Genomic DNA, 27453 nt, shown 5'->3' on the forward strand with positions numbered 1-27453 from the left:
TCCCTTCCTCAGGGTCAGAGAATCTCTAATGATTAGGGTCCAGGACATTTCCCTGGTCCCCTTCCAAGGTTAAAAGTGTTTTGGGGGAAGTTCCCTTCTGTTGGGGGCTAAATTGTGCTCCCTCCCCTAACTTCATATGTTGAAGTCCTAACTCCCAGTACCTCATATTGTGAGTATATTTGGAGATAGGGCCTTTAAAGAGGTAATTAAGTTAAAATGAGGCTGTTAGGGAGGGCCCTATTCTAATCTGACTTGTATCCTTACAAGAAGAGAAAATTTGGACACAAAAAGAAACACAAGGGGAGCTCACACAAGAGGAGAGACCACGTGAGGACACAACAAGAAGATGGTCATCTGCAAGCCTAGGAGAGAGGCCTCAGAAGAGACCAAATCTCCTAAGTCCTTCATCTTGGACACTAAGCCTCCCGAACTGTGAGAAAATGCATTTTTGTTGTTTAAGCCACCTACACCATGGTGTTTTGTTATGGCAGCACCAGCAGACTCATACACATTCCCCAAGCTGTAATGAATCCTCAACTGTGGCCTGAGAGTGATAGGGAAGGTTTTGCTGCTCTCCTTTCACTGGCTGAAGACTTCTGTTCCTTTGAGGAGAGAGTGAAGAAGAATCCAGGTAAGGCTTTATGTGTCCTTTCTTTAGATTTCAGGTTAATTGGTTGCCCAGAGACCTCAGCTTTCAAGAAGTTGTTAATTTGCAGATTATGTGGCTTCCCTGTTGTTACAATGGTGGAAGGGATGCTCTTTCCAGCTTTCCACGGCCTGAGTAGAAGCCAGAAGCCAAAGTCATCCTTTTAAGACGTAAATCAAATCACATCACTCCTTTGCCCAAAACTCTCCCATCTCTTTCCCATTCTTTCAGAGAAAAAGAAAGTCCTTTAAAAATCTACCAGGCTCTAGAGCAGTGATTGTCAATTCTGGCTGCACATTAGAATCACCTAGGAGCTATTAAATTATCTGTGCCTGGGTCTCACCTCTCAGACATTCCAATTTAATTGGTCCGGGGCAAGACTCTACTATCTTCCCGCCACCCCAAAGTTTCTCAGATGCCTCTGATAAGCACTCTGGGTTGAAAGATATTGTCTTTTACCTTCGTGCTCAAGACACAGCCATTAGCAGTCGTGGTGTAGTATAGGAGCTTGTTATAAAGGGAGAATCTTATACCTGCATTTTAACACATTACTCGGACGATTCATATGCACATTGCAGTTGGAGAAGCGCAGCACACAGAACCTTACTCCCTACCCCATGTTCTGTCTCTGAACTCATCGCCTGCTACTCTGCCTCTTGACAACCCCACCCAGTTGGACCAGCCTCCTTGGCTTTTCTTGAACCTTTCAGGCAGATTCCTGCCTTGGGGATTTTGCACTGTTTGTTCACTTTATTATTTCTTCCAGACAACTGCATGGCTAGTTCCCTCATCTCAGTGAAGCCTTCTCTGACCAACGCCCCACCTTCTACTTCCCTCTCTCTCTCTGTCTCTCTCTCCATAGCACTTGTCACCTTCTAACACGTTGCATTAATTTCCTAGGGCTATCATAACAAATTATCACAAACTATGTGGCTTAAAGCAACAAAAATGTGTCTTGGTCTTGGAGGCCAGAAGTCTGGAATCTAGGTGTGGGCAGGGCTGGTTCTTTCTGGAAGCTGTGGGAGAATCTTTTCGAGGCCTCTTTCCTAGTTTCTGGTGGCTGCTGAAAATCCTTGGCATTTCCTGCCTTGTGGAGGTATTGCTCCCATTTCTGCCTTCATCTTCTCATGGTTTTAACCTCTGTGTGTCTGTATGTGTCAAATTCCCCTCTTTATCTTATAAGGAAACCAGTTATGGGATTTAGACTCCTTAGCATTTCTTGCTTTGTGGAGACATTGCTCTCATCTCTGCCTCCATCTCACATGATTTTCGCCTCTCTGTGTCTGTATGTCTGAAATTCCCCTCTTCTTTATCTTATAAGAAAACCAGTTACGGGATTTAGACTCACTCTAATTCCAGTACAATCTCATCTTGAGATCCTTAATTGAATGACATTTCCAAAGACGTTACTTCCAAGTAAGGTGCCATTCACAGGTACCAGAGGTTAAGACTTGGTCATATCTTCTAGGGCCACTATTCAACCCACTACATATACCTAATAAATTTACCTATTTATCTGCTTGTAATCTGTATTTCCACATTAGAAGGAAATCTCCATGAGGGTAGGGCATCTTGCCTGTTACGTTCACTTGACTGCTTTACTTGACACCTAGAATAGTAGCAGGTATGTAGTAGTGCTGGATAAATCTTGGACTGATGACTGAGTGCATCTCATTTCTTCCTGCTGCAGCATCAGGCATGGCTGTGCACCTCTTTTATTTCCAGACTCCTCTTCTTTGGTTTCTGAGACTTCCTCGCTCTCCTTGTTTCTCTTTTGCCTTCTCTGGTTGTTCCTTCCCAGTCTCCATGGTTGGGGCCTCTTCTTTTACTCAATGCTTCAGGGGTGTGTCCCTGATCCTCTTTTCTACTCACTGGATTTCCTTGTCCCAGCAACTCACCTGCTTCCATGGCCAGTCACTTCCTGGATGCAGATTACCCACATTTCCTGGTTTCCATCCAGCCTTTCTTCTGAGCTTATTTCCAGTTTCCCTTTTTATCTGAACACCCCACAGGCACCTGATGATGAAGGTACCTAACACTTGAACACATTGTTTTTTTCCTCCAAACCTGTCTTCCCTCCTTCCAGGGTTCAGTACTACCAGCCTCCCAGTCACCAAAGCCAGGAGCCTGTGATGCTCTTGACTCTCCTGAGTCCCATCTCTCATTAGGCCCTGTCCGTTTTTTCTCTTAAAGACCCTTTGGATCTGTCCACTTCTTTCCTTCCCCACGCCACAGTTCTGCCATTGCCAGTCTCTCCTTGTCTCCCTGCGTATTTAAAAATAAAATGTTCCTGTTCCTTCTAAGAACATAACCCTCCCCTGACCCAAGAGGCTCTGCATTGCTTCCAGGCAAGGGTGATCCTTAACCTCCCTGGGCCTTAACCTCTCCAGGCCCCTCTACTGAGCCCTGCTCCTTGCCTCGTGGGATCCAGCCACACTGACCTTGCAGTTCTCCACATTCACCAATTTCACAGGCTGGAACAGAGGGGGTGGGGAATCAGACCACCCCATCAGAGCACTTCCTCATGTTTCCGTCTCCACCTGCCTGTCTGCTTCGTGGTCCCCTCAACCCTGGAAAACTGCACTAAAAGCTGTTTGGATTGAGAACATTAAAAAAAGAGAAAAAAGTCTTCACATTTGGAGGAGGGAGAATCATCTCCAAGAGAGACTTTGGGCTCCATTTTACTCTCAGGTTGTGGCAGTTTCCTGGAGAACTTCCATTCTGCCTCTGCTCTTTGGGGTTAATTGTTGGGATTGATGCCGCAGCAATTATATCATGTTTACTGCAGCCACCACTGAGCCCAGGCTTAAGTGTTGCTAAATGTCACTTTCACGCTCCCCAGGGTATGGTGTGTAATTATAACTGGTTCACTAACTTCTTTGTGAAGAAGGCAGATGCTTTTAGCCTGAAAAGGAGAATAGAAATGCATTTTCTCTAAACATACAAGAGCACTCATTTCCAGAGAGATCCTGGACTGGAGGGACAGGAGCGTGACCCAGGCTGTTCATCATGAATAGTGGGGCCCGCTGGGAGCATGCTCCTCTCCTAAAATGTGCAGAACCCACAACTCCTCCTCTCTGTCAGGCTGGCTGGGGCTTCCAGGGAGCTCAAGATAAAATCCGGAGGCAAAGAGACAGAAGAACTAAAAATCAGAGTGACCACCAATGCAGCTATGAATCAGGTGGCAACAGGTATGAAAAGAAGCTTGATGCAGGAAAGAGAAGTGGCTGGAAGCCATACAGTTTGGGGCTTGTACTTAGCCACGTGCTTTGGATAATCACATTGACTCTGATTTCATTTTTGTCATCTGTCAAGTGGGAATAATAAATCCTGCCTGACTTACTTCAGTTAAATTCCGTTCTACAGCTATTTAGTGAGTGCCCTGCTATATTTTAGGCGTGGGAGAATGCAGCAGTGCACACGTTAGACGTGGCTCCTGTCTTCCAGGAGCTTATAGTCTAGAGCGGAAGCTGGCAAACGACCTATAAGCCAAATCTGGCCCAGGGCTTGGTTTTGTACAACCTGTCAGCTAAGAATGGAGTTTACATTTTTAAAGAGTTGGGAAAAAAAAAAAAGAATATGCAATAACAGAGCATGTGCATGGCCTGTAAACCTAAGATATTTATCTGATCCTTTACAGAAAAATTTGCTGATACCTGCTCTAGAGCTGTTCAATACAGAAGCCACTGTCACTATTAAGCACTTGAAATGTGGCTCATAAATCAAGATATGCTGTAAGTGTAAAATGCATATTGGATTTCAAAGACTGTAGGAAAAGAGAATGAAAAATATCCCAGTTTAAATTTTTCATATTGATGACATGCTAAAATGATATTATTTTGGATATAGTGAATAAAATAAAATATAGTATTTACATGAATTATATTTGTTTCTTTTTACTTTTTAAAAATGTGGTGTTAGAAAATTGAAAATCACATTTGTGGCTCACATAATATTTCTATTGGATAGCACTGATCTAGATGGGTGTTATGTTGCATATTAGTGTGTTATCAGGGCAAATGATTGAACTCAGACTCAATTTTTCATTTCTAAAATGGAGGGCAGTCATAACAGCTAATCGATAGGGTTGTTTTGAGGCTCAAATGAAACAATCTGTGGAAAGCACTCTGTGAGATGCAAATTGTTATACACGTGTAACTGGTTTTGCAGCTCTGTTTCTTAGCTACGTGCTTTGGGTAAGTCACATTGACTCTCTGATTTCATTTTTGTCATCCGTCAAGTGGGAATAATAAATCCTGCCTGACCTACTTCAGTTAAATTCCATTTCACAACTATTCAGTGAGTGCCCTGCTATATTTTAGGCTCTGAAGGATGCAGTGGTGCACACATTACATGTGGATCTTGCCTTCCATGAGCTTATAGTCTAGAGCAGAAGTTGGCAAACAATGACCACAGACCACAAGCCCCAGGCTTGTTTTTGTACAACCTGTCAGCTAAGAATGGATTTTACATTTTTAAAGGGTTGTAAAATAAAAGAAGAAAAAAGAATTTGCAACAGGATATATATATGGGCTGTAAATCTAAGAGATTTATCTGATATTTTCTGGGAATGCAGAAGGCTATTTAGGGACCCGTTCCCTGTTATGGAATCTCCATGTACTTGCGGCAGAGCTGATGGTGTTTCTGCCATTCGTCGCTCCTCCCTCCTAGTTCTCACCTGCTCCTCTGTGCCTTCTTCCCTGATGCTTGGCTCTTGAGCTCCTTATAGCGTTGGTTCCAACATTTAGAGTTGCTCTTTCCTCCTGGAGTACCTGCATTTGACCTTGGAGACACAAAACTTCAAAATCCTCATGAACACACGTTTGGAGAAAGATCTTGTATTAGGAACCAGGAAATCTGGGCTAATGACCATAAAAACCCAAACAGTAACTAGCATTAAGGTCTTGCCATGTGTTTTACATGTATTATTTCATCCAATAAAATAGCAATAGTAGGAGGACCTTATGTCTTCATTTCACAAGTGAGGAAATTGAAGCTCTGAGAGGTAAAGGGACTTTCTCAGGAGCTCTCAGCTGATAGGTGGCTGGGCCTGGGCCTGAACCCACATCTCTGGCTCCAAGTATAATGCTCTCCCCATGGCTTCAGAGGTCATTGAGGGTACTCTGTCTGACCTTGAGTGAGGATTGAGGCAGGTGAGCAATGCAGTGCTGTCCGGAGGAGTCAACATGGGGCAGTGGACACAGCACTGGCCCAGGAGTCTAGTCCCAGGGCCGCCACGTATTAACTGGGTCAAGTCCCTTCCATCTCAGGGCCTTGACATTGTCATCTGTAGGTAGGTGGCACTGTCATCTCTCAGGTGCTCTTAGTCCTTGCATTCCAAGAATTATGACGTGAGGCCAGCTGCAGGGCCTCCCCATGCTAGGCCAGGGACCAGCTGTCTCAAGATCACGTGAGAAGTGGTCTTAAAATGCAGGTTCCTTGGCCCCACTCTGAAATGCCACCTTCAGTGAATGTGGAATAAGCTTCTAGAATCTGTGTTTGTAAAAGCTTCTGTTGAGTTTCCAGGTTTATAAACCACTGGGTCAGAGGTTGTGGCTCTTAGTAGGACTTTGAAATTAGCACATTGGAAGCAATGGTCTCAAAGTGTCTTTTTCTCATACCTCCCAGCTAATTTAGATGCTACTGACAAATTTTGAAGTATAACTTGGATCTGATCACTTCTCACCGTCTCTACTGGCTGCCATCACTGTCCAAACCACCACGATCTCCTGCCCAGACTACTGCAGAGAGGCTGCTTAGCATTGTAGGGCAAAGGCAGACGACCTGGGTTCAAAACCTGCCTCTATCCCTTTCTTAACCTCTCTGTGCCTCAGCACCTCTACTGTGAAGTGGAGATACTAAAAGGTGTCTTTTGTTGTTGTAAGCATTATTTGAGTTAATATATGATAATACATGACATAGTAAGCCCTCAATAAATAATATAGATAATTATAGAATGGTATCCTAGCTGATGTCTATTTCTAGCCTTTTGAGTCATTTCCCACCCAGCTACTAGAGACATTTAAAAATGTAAATCAAATGATGTGACTGTCTAAATCGCCAACTGTTTCAAATCCCCCATCAGACTCAGGATGAAATCCAAAGACCTCTCTATGGTCTATGAGCCCTTACTCACCTATCGCCCACTCTTTCCCTTAAAGACTTTGTTCTAGCCAGATTGGCTTTCTTGCTGTTTCACAAACACACCAAGAGCCTCCTGGTCCCTGGATCTGTGCATTAGCTCTACCTGTTTATGGCCTGACATTATATTATATATTTGTTTAAACTGTCTGTCTCCCCAACTAGATTGGAAATCCCATGAGGGCAGAGAATATACATCTTTTCTTCACTTTACTATCCCCAATGCCTAGAGCAGTGCCTGGAACATAGCAGGCACCTGGTAGATATTTGCTGGGTGAAGGAATGAATGAGCCCATACCCTGTTCCTCGCACCTGCCCTTGCCTTCCATCTTGTGAGCTCTCACTTGCTTCTTTTTTGCTTCGACCTCTCCCAGCTCAGACTGCTCTGTGGTGGGTGGTCTGAGCTCTGTAGTTTATCAAGGCATAAGGGATTATTTTCCTGGAAATTATAACTGGAAATATACATTGGTGTTGTGCTATGTTGTATACACTAATAAATTACATGGAGGAGTAAATATTTCTGGAGATTCAAGTTGTCCAGCCAGGTCTTTTCTCTTCCCTGTCAAGAGGGAGGGGGACATTTAATTACCCCCTTACTTCTCTCATAGCATCATGGGCAGGAGGCTGCTGGAGATGTTACAAAGCTTCTATCACACATCTGATTTTTAATTTGATCAATAAATCTCTCTCTCAAACCTGGCCATCTGTATTTAATGTATCCTGGGAGTGGGCTAATTAAGCACTGAATTAGATGGCCTCTTCATAGACAGCTTATGGTCTAGATTTTTCCCTGTGACCCATGGAATTTCTTCCCATAGGAAATAAATTTGAGCTCAGTTCCTTGAGCCGTGAGAGAGCAGATACCAGTCATTCATTTTCCTGTTTTCCTCCTTTGCTTGTGCCAACTTCTTAGCCTTCCTCTCCTGTCATTACTTCTCTTAGGCTGTTGCTTAACCCCCTAAAGCTTGCATTAGTAGAATCAAAATCATACTATTAATCCATCTCATGGTTGTGGTCAAGATTCAAGGTGCCACTCTGGTAAGTTTTTATCATACAGAGTGCATAGGGTGATATACAAAAGTATTTACTCACTAATGTGTCCAGTTGGTCAATCTGAGCACTGCTGTCAGGGGGCTAGGGCAGGTTGGTCAGCCTGCAGTTACTGGAGTCTGGGGAGGCCTGAGGGGGCCTAGAGGTGGGGTGGGTGGTCAAGTGATAGGAGCCTTTGTTGGGCTCTGTGAGCTGATGTTTATAACTAGCATGATGTATTTCAATATCATAACAATGGGCATGGCTCTACTGCAGAGTCCTGGCTAATAGTCAGCTGGCCCTGGTGCCTAGCTCCTTAGAGCCACCCACCTGCCCCCGGGACATGCATGTCAGACACCAAAGAATGAAGAGGCTCCAGCACGTGCGCTCCCATTGTGGTTTTGGCTCTCTTGACTTCCGTTTCTTGTTCCTGGTTTTGTCCTACATCTGCCTTACCTGCTATCAACCTTCTGATTTACTCTCCCACCTGGGTTGGATTTGACACTCAGCATCACTCTATGACCATAGGCCTGTCTTCTCTGGACAAGTGGGTCTGGTTCTCCATCCAGGCCCTAGGACTTCAGGCCACTTCATCCAGATACCCCTTTTGTTTGTCCTGGTTCTGGGGCCCTCCACCCGCCAGCTCTAAATTTCCGGGCTTATCTGGTCTCATGAACAAGAAAGATCTCTGCTTGTTCAAGCCTCGCTGGTTGTCCAAGTCAAAGTCCACCTTGAAACCTGCCTCTTCTGAAGAGTTTTATCTGCCATCCCCAATTGTGTAAATAGAAAAAAACAAAACAAACAAAAAAAAACCCAGCTACCACCCTCCCCATGCCCCTGCAAATGCTATGCAGTCCAAGGCAGGACGTGACGTGTGGTAGACATAAATGCTCCAGGAGTTCAGGAGAGGGGAGAAGATGCAGAGCCTGGGATTTTAAAGAGTTAGGCAGATCTGGAAGTGTCTCTTGGTTCTGCTCCTTATTGGTTGTGTAATTTCTGGCAAGCTGAACTTGGTGAGCTCTGTCGTTTCCTTCTCTATGAAACGGAGGCTCCTTGTGAGGGTTAAATCAAACAACATTTATAAAATGTGTAGCACAGGTGTTAAAAAAATGGTGCCTGGCTGCCTGTTGTCCCATGTCCCATTCTGGTTTCTTCCATGAGAGGCAGTGTGGTGTGGTGGCAAGAGGATAGGCTTTGGAATCCCGACAGATCAGAGTTCACCTGCTTATTCCTTGATCAAAGAGCTGCGAGACTGAGTAAGTTACACGTCCTTCTGAGTCCCATGTTGGTAGGATAGGGCCACTCCCACTTTCCCCAGGGAGCTTGTGGGAGTGCTTAATGAGATAAAGGGTGCCAAGTGCCCAGGACAATGGCTGGTATACAGTAGGCATCCCACGGTGCTGGTTCCCTCTCTTTCCTCTCTTCTCATTGATGAGCAATTTGTGGTCACAGTGATGGACAAAGGAACATGGATCCATTTATTTGATAAAGAGTAATTTTCTGTCCTCGTTTTGTTTTTCATTCTGGCATTAAGGTACTAGAAGAAACAGAATTATTGGAGAACTGTCTTGTTTTCAGAAACATTAGACACATTAGCTTACATATTCTATTGTTTCTGAATATTGTGCAATAATTTATTTCCCTTTGAAGACAGCGAGGGTGCCTGTTCCTATCCCCCAAAGCAAGGCTTTACGTTGTTCATGCTTGATGTGGTCTGCTCACCCTATTTACGCCTTGTTCAAACGAACTTGTTTTAATACAATTTTAATTGTTTTTAATGCTTTAAATTAATTATAGCCATTTCAGTGGCTCCTCTGTGTCTTTGCTATTTCTCTGTTTCATCTCCATGGCAACCTTTCTTACAAAAATGAGGGTATCTGTGTGTGCACATATGCCTTTTCTGTTCTGAATGTTGACTTCAGTTTGCTTTTAAACTCTGTAATAACTCCAGGGAGAAGGATTCAGGGATACTAGCAAGTGGAAGTTGTTTATTGTTTTACACTTGGGAACAATGTCTGGCTTAGAACGTCAATGGTGACCTCTGCTCCGCTCTTCCCCCCCGCAACCCATCTCTCCATCTTCTCGGCCTGCGAGCAGCTTAGAAGGATGGTGTGGGGTTAATGCAGGGACTACTTAGTGCACTGTTCAGAATTAATAAATTAATGTTCATTGAACTCTTTTTTGTGCCAGACACGGCTCCTTACCAATGTTAGTTGATTTGATCCTTGCAGCCACCTTGGGAGTCTGGAGTTATTATTCTCACTTTACAGATGAAGAAAAGGCACACAGAGGTTAAATAGCTCAGCCAAAATTGCTCAGCTGGTGAGTGGTATGACCAGAGTTTGATCTCAAGTTTTTCTGATGGGAAATGACAGATTCTTTTCACTCTATCACAATGCTCTGTCCCTCCACGAAGATGGGCTCTTGGACTTGTTTTGTCCTTTAGAGCCTGTCCAAAATCCCCTGTCCTCTTGAAGGCTTCCTGATAAGCCAACAAGCCCCATCAATCCCTCCTCTGATACCTGGTGGCTTTGCTGTTGGTTCTCATTGGCCCCTTCCCTGCATGGGTGTCATTTGCATTCACCCCTAGGCTTTTCCTAGAAGCAAATTGAGGGCAGACTGGTGAGTCTTGTCATCCTTTTATGAGATTTGTGCTCAGCACAAGGCTTTGCACCAGGTGGGTACTTAGTACATATTGAACCAATTTGGGGAAAACTGCAGAAGAAAAAGCAGATGGATATCCTCTATTGAAAAAATGATTGATAGTGGTTATTCTCTCAACCCCTGTTTAGCTGGCCTGTGTAGACGCTGAGTTCTATATTCAGGCATGCCTGGGAAAGCAGGGTAGAACTCAATCAGGCACATTGTAAAATTGGCTCATTTCCTGCACGCAGGGGCTTTGGGGCTCTTGCCTTTGAAGCACCTGAGACTGTCACCTGCCATTTCATTAGCTCTGGCAAGACTTGGGGCAGAAGCCATCTAACTCAGGAAATGGCAGGAGGGCCAGGTTTCTCAGGTTTGGCCTGTTCAGGCAGGAAAAGGAATGGAAGACTAATAGAAAAAGCTATCAGAGGCAGGAGTGGGAGGCTTGGAGCCAGGTGTATCCTTCCTTCCTTTCCTCTGGAACTCTATGGACTCCCTGAATAGGCACCATCCAGATCCCAAAAGGAAAGTAGGAGGATTTTAAAGGCAAGCAGAGGTATATGAGGAGATGAGGCTGTAACGTGGTAATTTGAACCATTATTCTGGCACATACATCCCAGTGGGAACGTCCCCAATCCCTTCTCCTCCCAGCCTGAGGCCATGCACTTATTCTCTGGTGGCTGCCTTGCTCAGCACGGCAGTTAGAGCTTCTCCATGGGAACAGCCTTCAGTACCCAGCTGGCTTATTAACTGGGGAGCAGGCAGTCCCATTGCCCTGGTGCTACACCTCATAAAGTGTCCCTGCTCCCCTCAGCATGCAGTCACCGAGCGCCCAGCCTCCACGCCTCTGTGAACCTCTTGCCTGCTCACCTCACTCAGCCTGAACACATGCATACCACTGGAGCTCCCCCAGTGTTTGCTGCTCGTGGGCCTGGTGAATTCTTTGGGTCCTTAGTGATGAGGTGGAATTCATCAGCAGTTTTCTCCACTAGTGTCCCTGGAGCCAAGTTCTGCACTTGGATTCATGGCCTGGGGTGGCTTCTGCTCCTGGAGGGCTGTGCTTTGTCTCCTCTGCTCCTCTACATGGAATGTTGCACTTCTTGACTCAGAGAGACTACCCTTTGGGCTGGATCTTGTGGAAATGGGCTGGCAGGGCTTTGTGGGGCTGACATTTGCTGGCTGGTACTATCCTGTTACTACCCTGGCCTGGGCAGCTTCTCTGTCTTTCCGGTCAAGAGTGAGTCATGTTAATTAGCAGTTCAATTTCCTTAAAGGGAAGGCTGATCAGTGACTCTGCCCTCATCACTTCATGTTTTGTACTTGAGTAGTGTCCAACGAACCTAGCATCCTGGGGCATCTGGATGGTTACCCAAGGTCAAACTCAGCAGCTTTGCCCAGAAGGAATATTTGGGAGAATTTTTTTTTCTGCAGGTCAGGGCATGGCATGGCATAGACTTCTTGAATTCTGTGATCTATCAACACCCTTTCAAGTATCTACTCCATCCAATACCAGTGGGACAATTTCCTCATCAGCCAGTTGTGCCTAGATGTTGCTTGTGAAGCTATCTGGGTCATCTCAGCCTCAGGGCCCTTTGCACAATTAACTACTCAGCAGATGGCAGAAAGTATGGCTTTAGGAAGATTCTCTCTGAGGCTATGGTAGGGAAGGAGGAGGGATGTCCTGTTGGTGTTTCTGCTTCTCTCTGTCTCTGCAAATACTTGAGGAAAAAGAAAATTCTGGTCCCGAGAGGCTGTGTGAAGGCACACTGTGCCATTTCTGCAACAAACAAGCAAGCATGTACTCACAGAGAGAAACGGAGACAAAAGCACACCCTAGCACATATACAAGGTCACATATACAAGCACATACACTACAACACAAACATAAGCACACACATGAGCATACACACAGACATATACAGGTACACACACGAGCACACACTGGCATATGTACACAGGCAAACATGCACACAAGCATACATGTTAACACACAAACACAAGTATACACACAAACATACACACAAACACACATGCATCAGCACACATATGCAAACACACAAACACATACACAAGCACACACCCACATACACAAGCACACACAGAAGCACCCACACATGCTAGCACATGCACAAGCATATACGCACACATCCCAGAATACATACACAGCACATACACAACATACACAAGCACATACCAGTACACATACACAAGTGCACACAGAAGCACACACACACAGGCACACATATACAAGCCCACAAGCACCCACATAAGCACACATGCAAGCACATATGCAAATGTACACAGAAGCTCACACACACACACAACCCCACAAGCATGCACACACACACAAGCATACACGGAAGCATATACATCCACATTGGCACACACACACAAGCACACACACACACCAGCAGACATGTAAGCATGTACATCCACACTGGCACACATACACAAGCACACACACACAAGCACACATGCTCAGTGCCTCAGCACTAACCCTCCCTTAAGGACGACCTCTGGTTGCTCAGGCCACCCGTGGGTGAAGGGCCCACCACCTATGGCCTCTTTAGTCCTGTGAAGACCTAAACCTCCTTAGGCCCAAGGTGATCAACAAACAGAAGCTCAAAGGGAGGAGCTGCCCCCACCCCTGAATACAGGGGACAGGACCAGATCAGGGCAAACCTGGGATGAGACGGGGCTAAACTTGGGGTTTCTTCGCACCTTCCCTTTCAGAACCTTCCTCCCCACAAAACTTCATTCATTTAGTGCTGGGCTCCATGGGGTCAAAAAAGGGCACGTACAAAGCAGAAACTTGTGCCCAGGTCATTTTGTCACCCCCAATTTTATGTGATAATGGTCTTTACAATTGCCAGGAAACATGAAGATCTATGCTTGGCCCTCATCCCTTCTCTGAGGCCTTGTCCCTCCCTTGACCTGCGCTTCATCCTACGTGCCCACACCATCCTTGCCGCTTGCCCTTGGGGTGAGTTTCAGGACAGGGTGAGGGATGAAGAGAGGGCCAGGGATGGGCTGAAAGCTCAGGAGTGGCCACACATCCAATTTGCTTGGGACAGTCACAGTTTACTCCTTGTTTTGACTTAATGGCTAATAGCACTCTTTCACTCTCAAAAGTGTCCTAATTTGGATAAGTTATATGATCACCCAATTTAAAGCCCTCTTTACTTGCCATTGATTTGCAGAACTTGCTTTTATGCTATCTCAGGATGTCCCTGTATGAAAAAGGCTGCTGTGGAATACTTCATAACCAGGGGCAGGGCCCAGCTAAGGTAGGGAAGATGGAGGCATGGGTACAATTGACCTCAGGACAGTCCTGGCGACCCTCTCTAGCTCTAGGAGTTCCCTGTCTTGGAAGCAATTTTATTTTCATAGGAAATTCTTGAAGAATCTTCCCCACTATCCTCTAGGTGCTAGAGAACCTAGGCTGGCTGTTGGGCATTTTGGGCTCAGCCTCCTGACCCCATTGCCTTCCCCAGGCAGCCAGCTATCCAAGGGCCCTAGGAGATTACATTTGCAGGCAACCCGGGAGCTGGGGTCTTGACCTCTGTGTGGGATGTCAGGTCCAGCTGGGGCTGCTGTGGGTGGAGTTCTGGGTCTGCGCAGAGAAACAAGACAGGTAGTTTTTCTCCCATAATTCACAGCTTTGCCGCAGCAGGGCAGTCTGCTCTACCATGTTAATAGGAAATAAACACATTGTTTTGTTGTGTTTGATACCGTGTTAGGCTGGAGTCTTTGAGGGCTGTTTAAAATTTAATAAGTTAGAATAAAATAAGGAGGAAAAAATATTCCTCTGGGGCATCTGGCTGCACCAGACTTGCTAATTCTGCTCTGCATCTCAGCAGTAGACAGTAGACTCAGCAGTAGACAGTAGACTCAGCAGTAGATAGTAGACTCAGCAGTAGATAGTAGACTCAGCAGTAGACAGTAGACTCAGCAGTAGATAGTAGACTTGTTCTTTGACTATGGAAATAGACCCACGATTGGGAATGCCAGCTGATTGTCGCTCAGGTGGGAGCCGATGCAGCTCAGAGAAGGAGGGTTTCTAGGAAGCCCTGAATAATTTTGGTTCCCTGGAGGGCCCTGATATCCACCTATGGTCGTCTTACCAATTTATTAAGCAGACTTTTATGGAGCACCTACTCTATGCCAGGCAGTGCTAGGCGCTGGGACTAGAGATGAAAAAAGTGTGGGTCTATGCTCAAGGAGATCACAGACTGGAATCACACAATTACAATGCAGTATGAGTGAGCAGGTGTGCAGGAGTAAACAATAGAGGTTCCCATGGAACACTCTGTGATACACTGCAGAGAGCCCTCTTGGGAACAAAGGACATAGTCCCCAGATGCCAGAAGTGCTGCAGGCAGAGGCAGAGGGAGTGCCTTCAGCTCTCAGCACTCTGTAGAGATTTCCTCCTTTGAAGATCATCCCCAAGATGGTGCTCCCTTCTGGGGCAGCTTGCATCCAATTACTGATGGGTGTGGGTGTGTAAGGCCCAGCCTCCTTGCACCAACTTGGGACAACTCTGGAGAGTCATTCAAGCCTCAGAACCCCCATAAGTCAGCTGAGGCCTGTTGGGAGCTGCCTCATAGTTCAACTTCTTCCTCTGTGCAATCCCCCTTCCTTCCCTTCCACAGGTGTTGATTGCAAGAGCACTCTATAAGAAATATTCTGCACATTAATCTCTGTCTCAGACTCTGCTTCCTGGGGGACCCAATCTGCAGCAGTACCTACATGGTCAATGTTGTTTAGGGAAAGCTTCCTAGAGGAAATGCCTTCTATGCTGAAACCTGAAGGATGAGTGAGAGTCAGCCTGGTGACAGCTGTAGGTCTGAGGGGAAGAGTATTTTTTGCAAATAGAGAAAGGGAGTGTACACAGTCTGATAGGCAAAAGGGAGCATGGCATACTCTGGTGGAGAATGGCGCAGTAGGAGGCTTGGGGTTCTTTTGAGTTGTGATAGGGGCTTGGGTTTTATTTTAAAGGCATTGTGATATCACTGAAGGGTTTTAAGTAGGAGGGGTGATGCAGTTGATTTTTTTCTTTATAAAAAGAAAATCTCAATAGGAGGGGCATGAAGACAGAAGCAAGAAGACCAGCTAAGAAGGCTGTTACAGTAACTTAGAAGAGAAATGATAGTGGCCTAACTCGAGTAGATGGAGGGAGGTGGATGGATTGAAGACATTTACTAAGGAAAAGAATCAGTTGTCAGGAACTGATGACAGATGGAATATGGAGGGAAAAGGAGGCAAGGATGATGTTTGAGTTTCTGGCTTTAGTAACTGTGAGGATGCTGCTGCCATTTAGTGAGGTGAGGAGAAAGTGGAGGAACAAATTTGGGAAGAGCATGATGGAGGGGAAAATGTGTTTGGTTCAGAAGTGCTGAAGTTACTTATCTTTGGGTGGGATATTCAAATACAGAGCTGAGACATTTAGCTATCTGAATATAAAGCTTAAGAGAAAGAGCTGAGTTATTTATTTAGTTACCTATTGCTTATAATAAATTACCCTCAAGGCTTAGCATCTTAAAATAATAATAAATATTTATTATTTCATGTTTCTGTGAATGAGGAAGAGGGCCTTAGCTTGGGGATCTCTCATGAGGTGGCAGTCAAAATGCTGGCCAGGGCTGCAGTCACCTGAAGGTTTGGCTGGGGTGGGAAAAAGTGCTGTGCTTTTAAGATGGCTCACTCACATGTCTATCAAGTCGGTGCTGTCAGAAAAAGGCCTTAAATTCTCACCTTGTGGACCTCTCCATAGGGGTCCTTCGAGTGTCTTCAGGATGCGGCAGCTGCCTTCCTCCAAAGCAAGTGATCCAAGAAAGTAGGGAAGAAATGGCAATGTCTTTTACTGATCTCACCTCAGAAGTCACACACCACCACTTCCACCATATTCTATTGGTCACATTAACTGACCTTGATACAATGATGGATGGACTTCGCAAGGGTGTGAATACCAGGCTTCAAGGATGATTGAAGCCATCTTTAAGACTGGCTACTGCAGTTGGAGATATAGATTTGAAAATCATTAGCATTTAGATGATATTTGAAGTCTTAATGGGAGAGATCACCTAACAGAAGTGGGTATAATGAAAAGAGGAGGCATTAAGGACAGAAACCAGAGAGATACTGGCCTTGAAGGATAAGCAGAGGAAGAGAAGCCAGCAAGGAAGACTGAAGACAAGTGTGATCATGTGTCCAGGTGTGCCTGCAGTTTGTTCTGCTTTATGCCTGTTGGGCCCATGTGATAACTCTTCTGCTCCTTTGCACTCTCATAGTGCCCTGGGTTAGATGAAAACTGTATGGTCACCTCATGATAAAAAGCAGCCAGAGCAGCAGTGGAAACCCAAGAGCAGCCAATATAATGATGGACATTTGATATCATGATGAGGCTGTCATTGAAGATTTCAACAGCAGATATTTGAGTTATGCGCATAGAAACCAGGTTTCAGTGGATTTAGGTGGGTGAGAAATGAAAAAAAGTATAGAGTTTTATTTTTAGAAACTTAACCAAGAAGTGAAGGGAGAAAATGGGGCCTTAAGAGTTTGTCGAGCTGTGGGAGAATTTTTCTTCTGAGATGCCAGATACTAGAATGTATATAATTGATGAAGAATGAGACTCCAGTAGAGAGAGGAAGGGTTTTTTTTTTTAACCATCCAGGTTCCTCAAAGCAGGAAAATAATTTGGAAGATAACTTTGGAGGCCTTGACATCAAAATCAAAGTGCAGAAGCTGGTTAGAAAGGACTGGCAGCTATCTAAGTCCCCTAAAGTTCCCGGGTTTACATCAGAGCCTGCCTGGTGATCAGTGGGGGCTTTCTAGTCTGAAAGTCAATGTGACGTTGCATCACAAGTTCTCTTGAGGTCAGGAGAGCCCCCTTTACTCTCACCTTCACACACCCTTTGGGCTGCTTTTCTGGTCCCCTCTTTGGAAATGCTCTTGCATTAGTGGCTGGGGGTGGAGCAGCAGGACTGATGAAAGGTGAATTGGATGCCTGTTCTTGTGGGTTGGGGTCGGGATGTTGGAGGTACCTTGGTTTGCATGTGCAGCAGAATGGAGCAAAGTGGTCCCTACCTTATTTCCAGTCATGGTAATGAGAGAAAACTAGAAGCACTGCTCCATTGTCCTAGACAGCACAGACAGAGTTATTTAAGGGCCCTTTGTAATGGATTGGTCAAGGAAGGAGAGAAATGATTCTTTATTATAAAAAGGTCAAGATTATTGTCTCAAGAAATAGAGTAAAAGTCATATAACTAAAATGAATATATGGTTTTCAATAGAAAATGAATTCTTGTGGCAGTGAGGTACATCTGCACTTCAGAAAATGAGGAGGAAGCTGATGTAGCTAGTTCTGGGGAGGAGAGACCTACGTGCCTTTGAAGTACCCACATCTCTCCCTATACACAGGAGACGATGGTGGCTCCCCAAATCGCCAGGAGTGAGCAGGAGCCCAGATACAGAATAGCTTCACTGAGACCCAGCTGAGACCTCCCATAAGAAAAGTTTCCACAAGAAAGGATTCAGGACTGGGGGTCTCCTTACATGTGGAAGGGGTGAGGGTTCCCAAGAGAGGAAAGGAGGGACACTGGATGGTAAGGGCTTACAGAAAAGAGGATGCGGGAATGAGGATCAGCTAATAAAACTTCCATGGGTGAGTCCTTGTCTTCACCTCCGCCATGTGGCATGATGGGCAAGTTAGGCAGCTAAAGTCTCCCCAGCTGCCTTCTGACTATACCAGGATATTTCTGGGGCCTTCCATTAAAGGAGAGCTGAACCCTTTATTGGAATAGAGGCTGTGTTCAGCCTCTATTGGAAAGATGGCCATGAGGCCCTGCAGGAGATGGGGCCATCCCTATTTCACCTGGCACAGATGATGCCCTTGCTGCAGGGATGAGAAGCAAGGGTAGATTACACATAGAAGGTGATGCTCCAATCCTGAGAGGCTAGGAGGCCAGCTTCTTGGATAGCCTCTCCCCATAGGTCTCTTCATGGGCTCCAAACACACATAACACAATAAAGAGAAGTACATCCCCTGTGGCACTGCAAGGACATTTAGGTCAGTGTCCAGATCCGTAGAGGACACATCTAGCAAATTGTGCATGTGCTGAAATGAGGCCATGCTAGGCATTTGCAGCTCAGTGCCTCTGGAGCGGGGCGGGGCTGGGTTTGAGCTTGCCCACCTCCTTTGCTCCTTGACTTTGGCTACACACGCAGGCACATAAATCCTCTGCCCTCTGGGTCTGGACAGATTGGTGGTCTCACCACATCTCCTAGAGGCTGCCCCAGAGCCCCAGTAGCATATTTCCTGCAAGGAGTCAACTCTTCCCGGCAGCCTTATAATTTAAAAACAAATTGATATGCTCTAATTGCAAATGTCTGGATTGTTTGTCTCCGACAGGAATCGTCTGAAAGCAAACAGCTGATTGGTCCGGCTAGGGGAAGTTGTTTCCTGACAAACACGCTCTGCTAATACGAGGATGTCTTTGCATCCTGAGTCCTTCCCCATTTTACGGCAGGATGTAAATTCTGCATAGAGTGTTTTTGGTTTTTATTTATTTATTTATTTTTTTATGATTCCCTTTCTTGATGCTTGATTTCTGAATTTCATTTCTCCCCAGAGAAGTGCTGGAATCATCCAGCCATCCTCCTCATCAAAGTTATGGGCAATTTGACCTGCCATTTAGCCATTTCCTGGAGCTGGTTGAGTGGTTCTTTGGGCTGTTTCTGCCTTGAAGACAACACACGGTGTGTTATTGCCTATGCGATGAGGACGGCACTGGGACCTCTGTCTTGAGACTTGTTGCCCTTGCGAATGTTAATTCTTCCTCCACAGGACTGCTGAAGGTTTTGCTAAGTCCATAGACCCTACGCCGGGGTACGGGCTCTCCCTAAGTGACTGGTTTAGTTTTGAAGAGTGAGGGGTTGAACAGACAAATCAAGGACAGAACAAACCACAAGGAATATCATATTACAGAGAAATTTCCAGAAGCCTGGAAAGGTTACGTGGATCTCTTCCAAGCCATATTGATAGGGAAAAAGTGAGGGGCCCCATGTGTAGTATATTCCCACTGCATTCATTTGTCAAACACTTATTGAGAACTTATGGCAGGGTAGGCACTGGAGATGGAGACCCAGCTTTTCTGTGTAATGGTGCAACAGGCTGTCATAGGATCATTTCAACACAGTGTTGTCAGTGCTCGGACATAGGGAAACCTCAACATTTTGTGGGGAGGTGGAATGGGAGTGGCAGTTTCATCATAGCAGCTGAAGTTTGTTGAATTCCTACCATGTGATAGATATTACACTAAATGCATTACTTGATAGTCACATCTAATGCAACAACTCAGTGTAGCAGTTATTTTTCCTCCCATTTTATAGATAACAAAGCTAGAGCTTAGCAAGGCTAAGAAACCAGCCAAGCCACCTAGATAGTAAAAGGCAGAGCTAGGATTCAATGCCAGGTCTGTTGATGATGCCACATTTCCTACCTCCCTTGCCTGAGAGGGGTTAGAGGAGGCTTCAGGACCCTTAAGCCATATCCCAGTGTTGGCCAGAGTGGGGTCTTCTGTGGGATGTCTGCTCAGGAGGTACATAGGTTGAAACTTGACCTTGGCTCCCAGAGCTGCCATCTTCCTTCCAGCTACTCTTCCAGATGAGATGGGCCAGAAGCCTCAACAGGAGACTGAAAATTGGTAGCAATTTAATTGAGGAGTTTTGCTGCAATTGGAACCAGCTGGAGAGAAGGGGAAGGGTAAGAGATGGTCTTTGGGCTGAATCTAAATATAGCATTGTGGAAGTGCTTAATGTTTTTTCTTTTTCCTCATCACTTTGTTGTTGATTTTGAAGGAGTTTGGCTCCTTGGAGAAAATGTTTCTGGCTGGAGAAATAGAGTTTTTTCTTCAGTTTGCCGCCTGTGTAAATAAGAACATGAAGCACAAATGTTTCACTGGTTCTTATTGATTAAAGTCCTAATACGTTAAATAGTTTTACAGTTGGCCAACTTAGTCTTCTCACAGCTGCCGTGCAGCTAATTGTCTGGAGGCCATGACTGATGTTAAGAAACTTCTGTCTTGGGTCCTAGCTCCTCATAACTCTTCTGCTTCTTTGTCTCTCTCTCTGTATTGTTACCCTCTTCTAGTTCTCTTTGTAATCTTATCTCCCATCTCTTTCTCTTCATCTATGTCTCTCCTTTTTAAAAAAAATTTCCATAAGTCTTTCCATCTTGCTCTGTATTTTACTTGGGATACTGCAATAAATAGAGCAGACACAGACCCTGTGCTCAAGGAATTTATAATTTGGTAAACTCTCTCTGGTCTTTCTATATTGTTCAGTCTCTTGTCAGTGGCTGGGTGCAGCTGGTGACTGTCAGGCCTGTCTTTGTCGCACTGTCACCCCATATGTTTGAAAAGGAAAGGGAGCAGCACATTTTATGACTGAAGCCCTCAGGGACAAATGGCCCACTTAGCTGTTTGTGAATCTTGGTTATTACTTCGAGCTTCTCAACTTGAGGTCTGTGCATGAGCTCTAGGGAGATGAGGGAGCCTCTGAAACAGGAAGCAAATTTCTGAATAAGTGTGTCATTGTGCATTTTTGGCGGGGAGGAAGTTGCAAGGTTTCATGGTATTCTCAGTGTTCACTGTGTGAGTCAAATACTATCAAGAAAAACTACTCTACTAGTAAGGCACTAGTCATTTAAAACGGGTCAGAATTCAGCTTTGGATATGTGTTCTAAGTGGTTCTCTCTCTCATTCAGGAGCCTTCTTTATCTTTACATGGTGTCGGTGAAGAAAGAAACCAGTAGCCACATTTGACCTTTAAATCTATCTTAAATAATTTTATTTGCATTTGGGTCTTATTCAGGGGTTAATTCCCAAGTACAACACTGAATTATTGGACTTTATAATGTACTTGAAGTAATAGAATATTTCCATTCTAGGGGAAGGATGGTTATTGTTATTTTATTCTTTGTTATGTCCTAAAATTGCACAGGTGTAACAGAACTAAAAGATCATGTAGTTCACCCTGCAACCCCAACTCCTGTTGCCTCATCCAGAATCTTCTCTATGACGTTCCCATCAAGTGACCACGTAGCCACTTCCAGGAAAAGAGAATGCCCTACCCATTCATTCATTTGTTCATTCAACTGTGTCCTCTCAAGTGCCATGGACTCTGGTGAGTTTTAGGAATTTGATGGTGAACAAGGCAAATGAATGATACTCTTCTCCTCAGGGAGCTTCTAGCCCAGCAATCTATAAAGACAGACATTGAGCAAGTATGAAGAGTGTTAGGTTAGGGAGAACCCTGAGGTTAGTGAAGACTACTGTGGCTTGTGGGTGGTAGTGGTCATGGAAAAGTTCCTAGAGGATGTAACTTCCAAGCTGAGTGCAAGGAGGAGTGGGAACCAGCAAGATAAAGGAAGATTTGATAGCAGGAGGGTTGCATGTAGAGGAAATGGCACATCGAAGGATCCAAGCATGAAAAAGAAAGAGTGAGGCTTAGTGGAGAAAGTGAGAGAAGATTAGCATGACCAGAAGAGGAAAAAATATGAGACAGGAATAATACAGGGTTGTCACAGGAGATTAGAAAATTCTAAGCAGCAGTTTTACATGATTAGCAAAAGGAAATCTGAAATAGCTGCAGAAGCTATGGGCTGATAAAATCCTGAAAAGTCAAGGTGTGGACAAAGCTGGCTAAGATCTACTGGACCCAACACGGCAATGGATTTGATGTAGGTTTCACCTAGGACTTCATTATTAATGTATGCTTGTTAACATACTAAATCACACACCTGCCAGTGTCATGGCAGTTTTGAGACCACCCATATTTAGTGTAAAAATGGATGGCACCACAGTTCTAAGAAATCTCCACTTTTTCCAGGAATTTTCATAATATTCCACCCCATGGTTAAGAAAACCCATAAAGACAGAAACTCCAAACCCTTACATGTGACTCTCTTGAGTATACCTGCACTCCCTTTTCTTGAGTGCGTACTTTTCCCTTTGCAATAAATCTCCATACTTTCACTATTTTCTGACTGGTCCTTAAATTCATTCTTGTGATGGTGTCAGGAGCCACTGGCTGGGGTCAAGGTCCCACCAGCATTTAGGGACCAGTTCACCAGTATCAAATGGAACGATGGCTACTATGGCAGCCCACTTCAATTTTGATAGCTTTGAGCCAGAAAGTTCTCCCTGACATGTCTTTCTTTTCCCTCCATCTATAGCCTTTAACCTTCCCACCTATAGTCTATACTCTCAGGCAGACAAAATCTTAATGGGATTTATTGAAACATGCACACACACCAGCCATGAGATTCTTCTTCTATTTCCTTATATTTGGGCAGAACTTTTAGATAAGAAACAAACAGATTTGGTAGGTTCTTGTTGTGGGTCCTCTGTATCCTTGACATGCCCACTACATGTTCCCAACCTTGTCTACTCAATGAACTCTTGATCATCTTTTCAGTCCCAGCTCAAGGGTTTTGTTAGTATGGTTTCACTTGTTTACCCTCACCCCCCATCAGACTGTGTGCTCCAGAAAGGCAGAGACCATGACTAATTCTCTCATAGTAGGGAGTGTGGGGGTGTGGGGCTACTGCAGAACTTAGCACAGAGCAGGTGCTCAATCAGTGCTTTGTGGTTGACAAATGAATAGATGAATGGCTTAGATGCTAATCAGTGAGGAATCAGTGAGGAATCTTGTAAACAAATCTCAGGACAAAGTAGAGAGAGACAAACAGGAAAGCTGGAAGAGCTACAGCAGGAACTGTCAGTGTTGTGCCGGGAAATTGAGGTTCCTTCTAATGCCACAGATTTCATGGATGTTGTGATTACTTTCTTTGGTATATATTTCTTTCTTCCAAATTACGGTAGTTCCCCTGGTTACACAATACTTGACTTACACAAATTAAATAACATAAAAACAGTTGCATAAGAACCATAATTTAAAAAAGAACCATAATTTTAGAGGTCTACAAAGTCTGCATTACCAACTAACAAAGCAGTCAAGTGTGATGCTGAATACTGCAAAGCCAGAATGCAAGACTGGCAATAACTAAGCTGAAGAGAAGGCCTTTTCTCTCCATTCTGTGTTTCTGTTATTTTGACTTCTCATTGCTCTGGTGTATGTTGTCTTACTTTTATTTGATGTGATATAATATTATTGTGGTAGATAGCCTCCAAGGAAACCACAATGACCCCTGACTTCTGATACTCATGGTCTTGTGTAATGCCCTCTCTTTGAGTGAGGACTGGATTTTGTGTCTCATGACTAGCCAATAGAATATGGGAAAAGTGATGGCATAGCAATTATGAAATGAAGTTATAAATAAAGACCCAAGGTTCAATTTTGGGTCTCCCTCTTTCACTTTCTCATTCACTTGCTCTGAGAGACGTCAACTGCCATGTTGTGAGTTGCTCTATGGAGAAGTCCACATGGCAGGGAGTCAAAGGATTCCAGCAACTAGCAGCAAGTAAAAAACTGAGGCCTTTAATCCAACAGCCCATGAAATCTAAATTCTGCCTACAATTATGTGAGAGAGCTTAGAAATAGATTATCCCCTAGTCAAGCTTTCAGTTGAGACCATTGCCCCAGCTGGCCCCTTGACTGCAGCCTTGTGAGAGATCTTGAAGCTGAGGCACCTAACTAAGTCACATCTGGATTCTGGGCCCATATGAATAGTGAAACAATACGTGTTTAATGTTTTAAGTTGCTAGGTTTGGGATACTTTTAAAATACAGCAATAGATACCAAATATAGGTTTTGGTACCATCAGTGGAGTGATGCTATTAAAAAAATACCAAAAAGTATGAAGTGGCTTTCTGACTGACCAGTAAATGAAGGCTGGGAAGACTTTTTGATGTATATATTAGAGGAAACCTAAGTTAAACTGAACAGACTGTTACATTATTATTGTTTGCAGTAATGTGGAAAGTAGGAAATGTACCTAATGAAATGGGTGATTTAGCTTAGGAGATTTCCAAGCAAAGCATTGAAGGCGCTGTCTGATTTCTTCTTGCTGCTTGGGGTAAAATGCAAGAGGACAGAGATAAATTGAAGAAAGTACTGATAAACAGCAGCCAGGACTTGATGAATTTGAAAATTCCCAGTCTGACTAGATGTCAAACACTGCTATATTTCAGAAATGCCTTCTCAGCAAAGATAAAATCCAGGGCATTTCCAAGATCTTCCCCAAGTTGGGCCTTCAGATAAGACTGCAGCCCCAGCTGACATCTTGTTGCAGCCTTCAGAGAAACCTTTAGGTAGAAGCATGAAGCTAAGTCCTGTCCAGATTCCCAACCCAGAGACTATGAGACAATATTTAAGTTACTTAGTTTGGAAGTAATTTTTAATGCAACAATAAATAACAAATTATATTGTAGTAATTATTATTTACGCAGCAAGAAGAATGTCCACCTCCCATTATGGCAAAGTAAAACAGAAAGTCTCTGTATCAAGAATATAAGGCATTTGAAGATGGTATAATTATACTGAAATAGGGAGATTGGGTAAAAGTTAATACACTGAATATTGTAGCTCTAAGATTTTTTTCTGAGAAACCTGATCAATTCAAGGGAAAGATCTAAGGAAACTAATATCAGGGGTTCCTTAAGGACAGGATATCCAGATCCACTGTTTATCTATTGTAAAGACCAAGGTTGACAGGCCCCAGCCATCAACACAGAGCTTCCAATCCATGCTTTAGCATGCCACTTTTAAATATGAATAGATGCCCAAATATTTGAGGAAAGCACGTAGAATGGAAGACATAAACCAAGACAAATAAAGTCATTGTGGGGGAAGTGAAAACAGTATAAGAAGAAAACTTCAAAGAAATTTATCAAAATGCCCAGAGACGTAAGAGGAGATAGGGCAGCCCCAAACCAGAATAGGCTGTTATGAAGAAGGAATACGTAATGATGACAAACATCTCTTGGAAATTTAATATTTGGTAGCAAAAACAAAATACTCAATAATAGGGTCCAAAGACTGTATGATCAATTACGACAGGGTTTTTTTTTTTTTTTATAATGGCATTTCCAGCACCTTGAACATTGCCTGGTACATAGTAGGTACTCAAAAACTTGTTAAATAAATGAGTTAGGGAATGATAATAAAGTTGGGCAAATCTCCTGAAGTAGAGAAGAAGATAGAGAAAATAGGAAACGAGGAAATTAAAGAGAAAATGGAAAATAGGAAAGAAAAACGGCAAAGCAAAAGGTCTGTAGGAAACCCAACATCCAAATAATTGGGACTCCAGAAGGAAGGAATAGATAAATCAGATGGGAAAAAATAATCAGTAAAAATTTCCCAAAATGAATGACATGAATTTTTAGAATCAGCACCGTGGAGGAAAAGAAAGCTACACCAAGGCACATCATGGCAAAATTTCAGGACATAAGGGACAGCCATGCTGGAAGCTAAAGACAATGGAACAATGCTTTCTAAATCTGAGGGGAAAATAATTTCCAACCAGGAATTCTATACCCAAACAATCAATTAATGTGAAGGTAGTATAAAGACACTTTAAGGCATTAAAGTCCTGAAAAAATTTGTTTCCTATGCATACCTTTTCCAATGAAGCTACAAAAGAGTGCAATGTACCAAGAAGACAAAATAAACTGAGAAAAAGAAAGACATGAGATCTAAAAAATGGGCTCCAACACAAGACAGAGGTGGGAGAAACGCCCAGCATGTTGGTGAAAAGAGGTCCCCAAATGGCAGCTGTGCAGCAGACCTGGAGAGCAACCAGTTTGGATTGGAGCAGGCCAGAGGCTTCAGAGAGATTTCTTCAAGAACATAAAATTGAATAGAACGCTTAATATGTTTGAATGCATTGAGAGGAGATTTACACAACTAGGGAAGTGTTGGAAGTAAATTAATGAAAAGGACATAGAAAACCTACAAGACCATTATTAAGTACAGGAGAAACAAAATGTTGTGCAGGCATGAAAAACTAATCATGGTGTACAAGTGACTAGGCTGTGATGAATATTTATATGATAACAGTAAGGTAGAAACTAAATATTGACCTAGCCAAATGTACTGTCTGGCTCTATGAGGAGAATGGGGTCAGAGAGATGGGAAAGTGTGCATTTATGCAGTGGGACCAGGAAGGGGAAGAAGAGGAGTTAAATCTTCCTCTTCCAGGTGAGTCAACAGAGTTTAAATATTTTTTTTCTTTTAGTAGCAATACAAGCATGTTATTTAGAAACATAGAAGTAAATTCAAAAGAAAATCAGTTTAGTAATTTGAATATGGTTACCTCTAGGGAGTGGGAAATGGAATGGAGATTGTGGTAGTGGTAGTGGGGCATGCTGTTTTTAAATAATAAGCCTTATAGAACTATTTACTTTATATGCATGTAAATCTTTGATTAAAAAAGGTAAATTGAATTAATAAAAAATTTAAAAAAGAAGAAAAGTAAACCAGGTGGTACCAAAAGAACAGGACCAATTTAGAAAAAAACAGAACACTGATTTAGAATAAGAAAATGAAAATACTAAAAAGCTTTGAAGGTAAGCAACAGCCTGCCTTTCATTCCACATGAAATAGATTCTTACTGCCTGAACTGAGAAAAATTATTTTGGATGATAGTGGGTTTATAAAAGAGCTTATGAAAGTAAAATGCCTGTCATGTTGAAGAAGCAGCATTTTTGACTTAGGCAAAATATGGACAACCCTTTAGAATAAAAGACAGCGTGGTCAAGGAGTGTCTATCACTTGGCAGAATGCTTTTAAGGAGGACTTTAAACTTCCTTTGCAAGGAAACAACCCTTCAAAATGACCATTCTCATGACTTGAAACCAATTTAAAATGTTTATTTATTAAGCATCTAATGCATGCCAAGCCCTTGCTAACAGCATTAACATAGACCATGTTATATATTTTCACATCAACTTTGAGAGAAGGATATCACATCCTTAATATATATAGGTGGAGAATTTGAGGCTCAGATAGTTTAACTCACTTGTACCACTTCA

This window comes from Pongo pygmaeus, chromosome 9, assembly GCF_028885625.2.
Source record: "Pongo pygmaeus isolate AG05252 chromosome 9, NHGRI_mPonPyg2-v2.0_pri, whole genome shotgun sequence".
Taxonomy (NCBI): domain Eukaryota; kingdom Metazoa; phylum Chordata; class Mammalia; order Primates; family Hominidae; genus Pongo; species Pongo pygmaeus.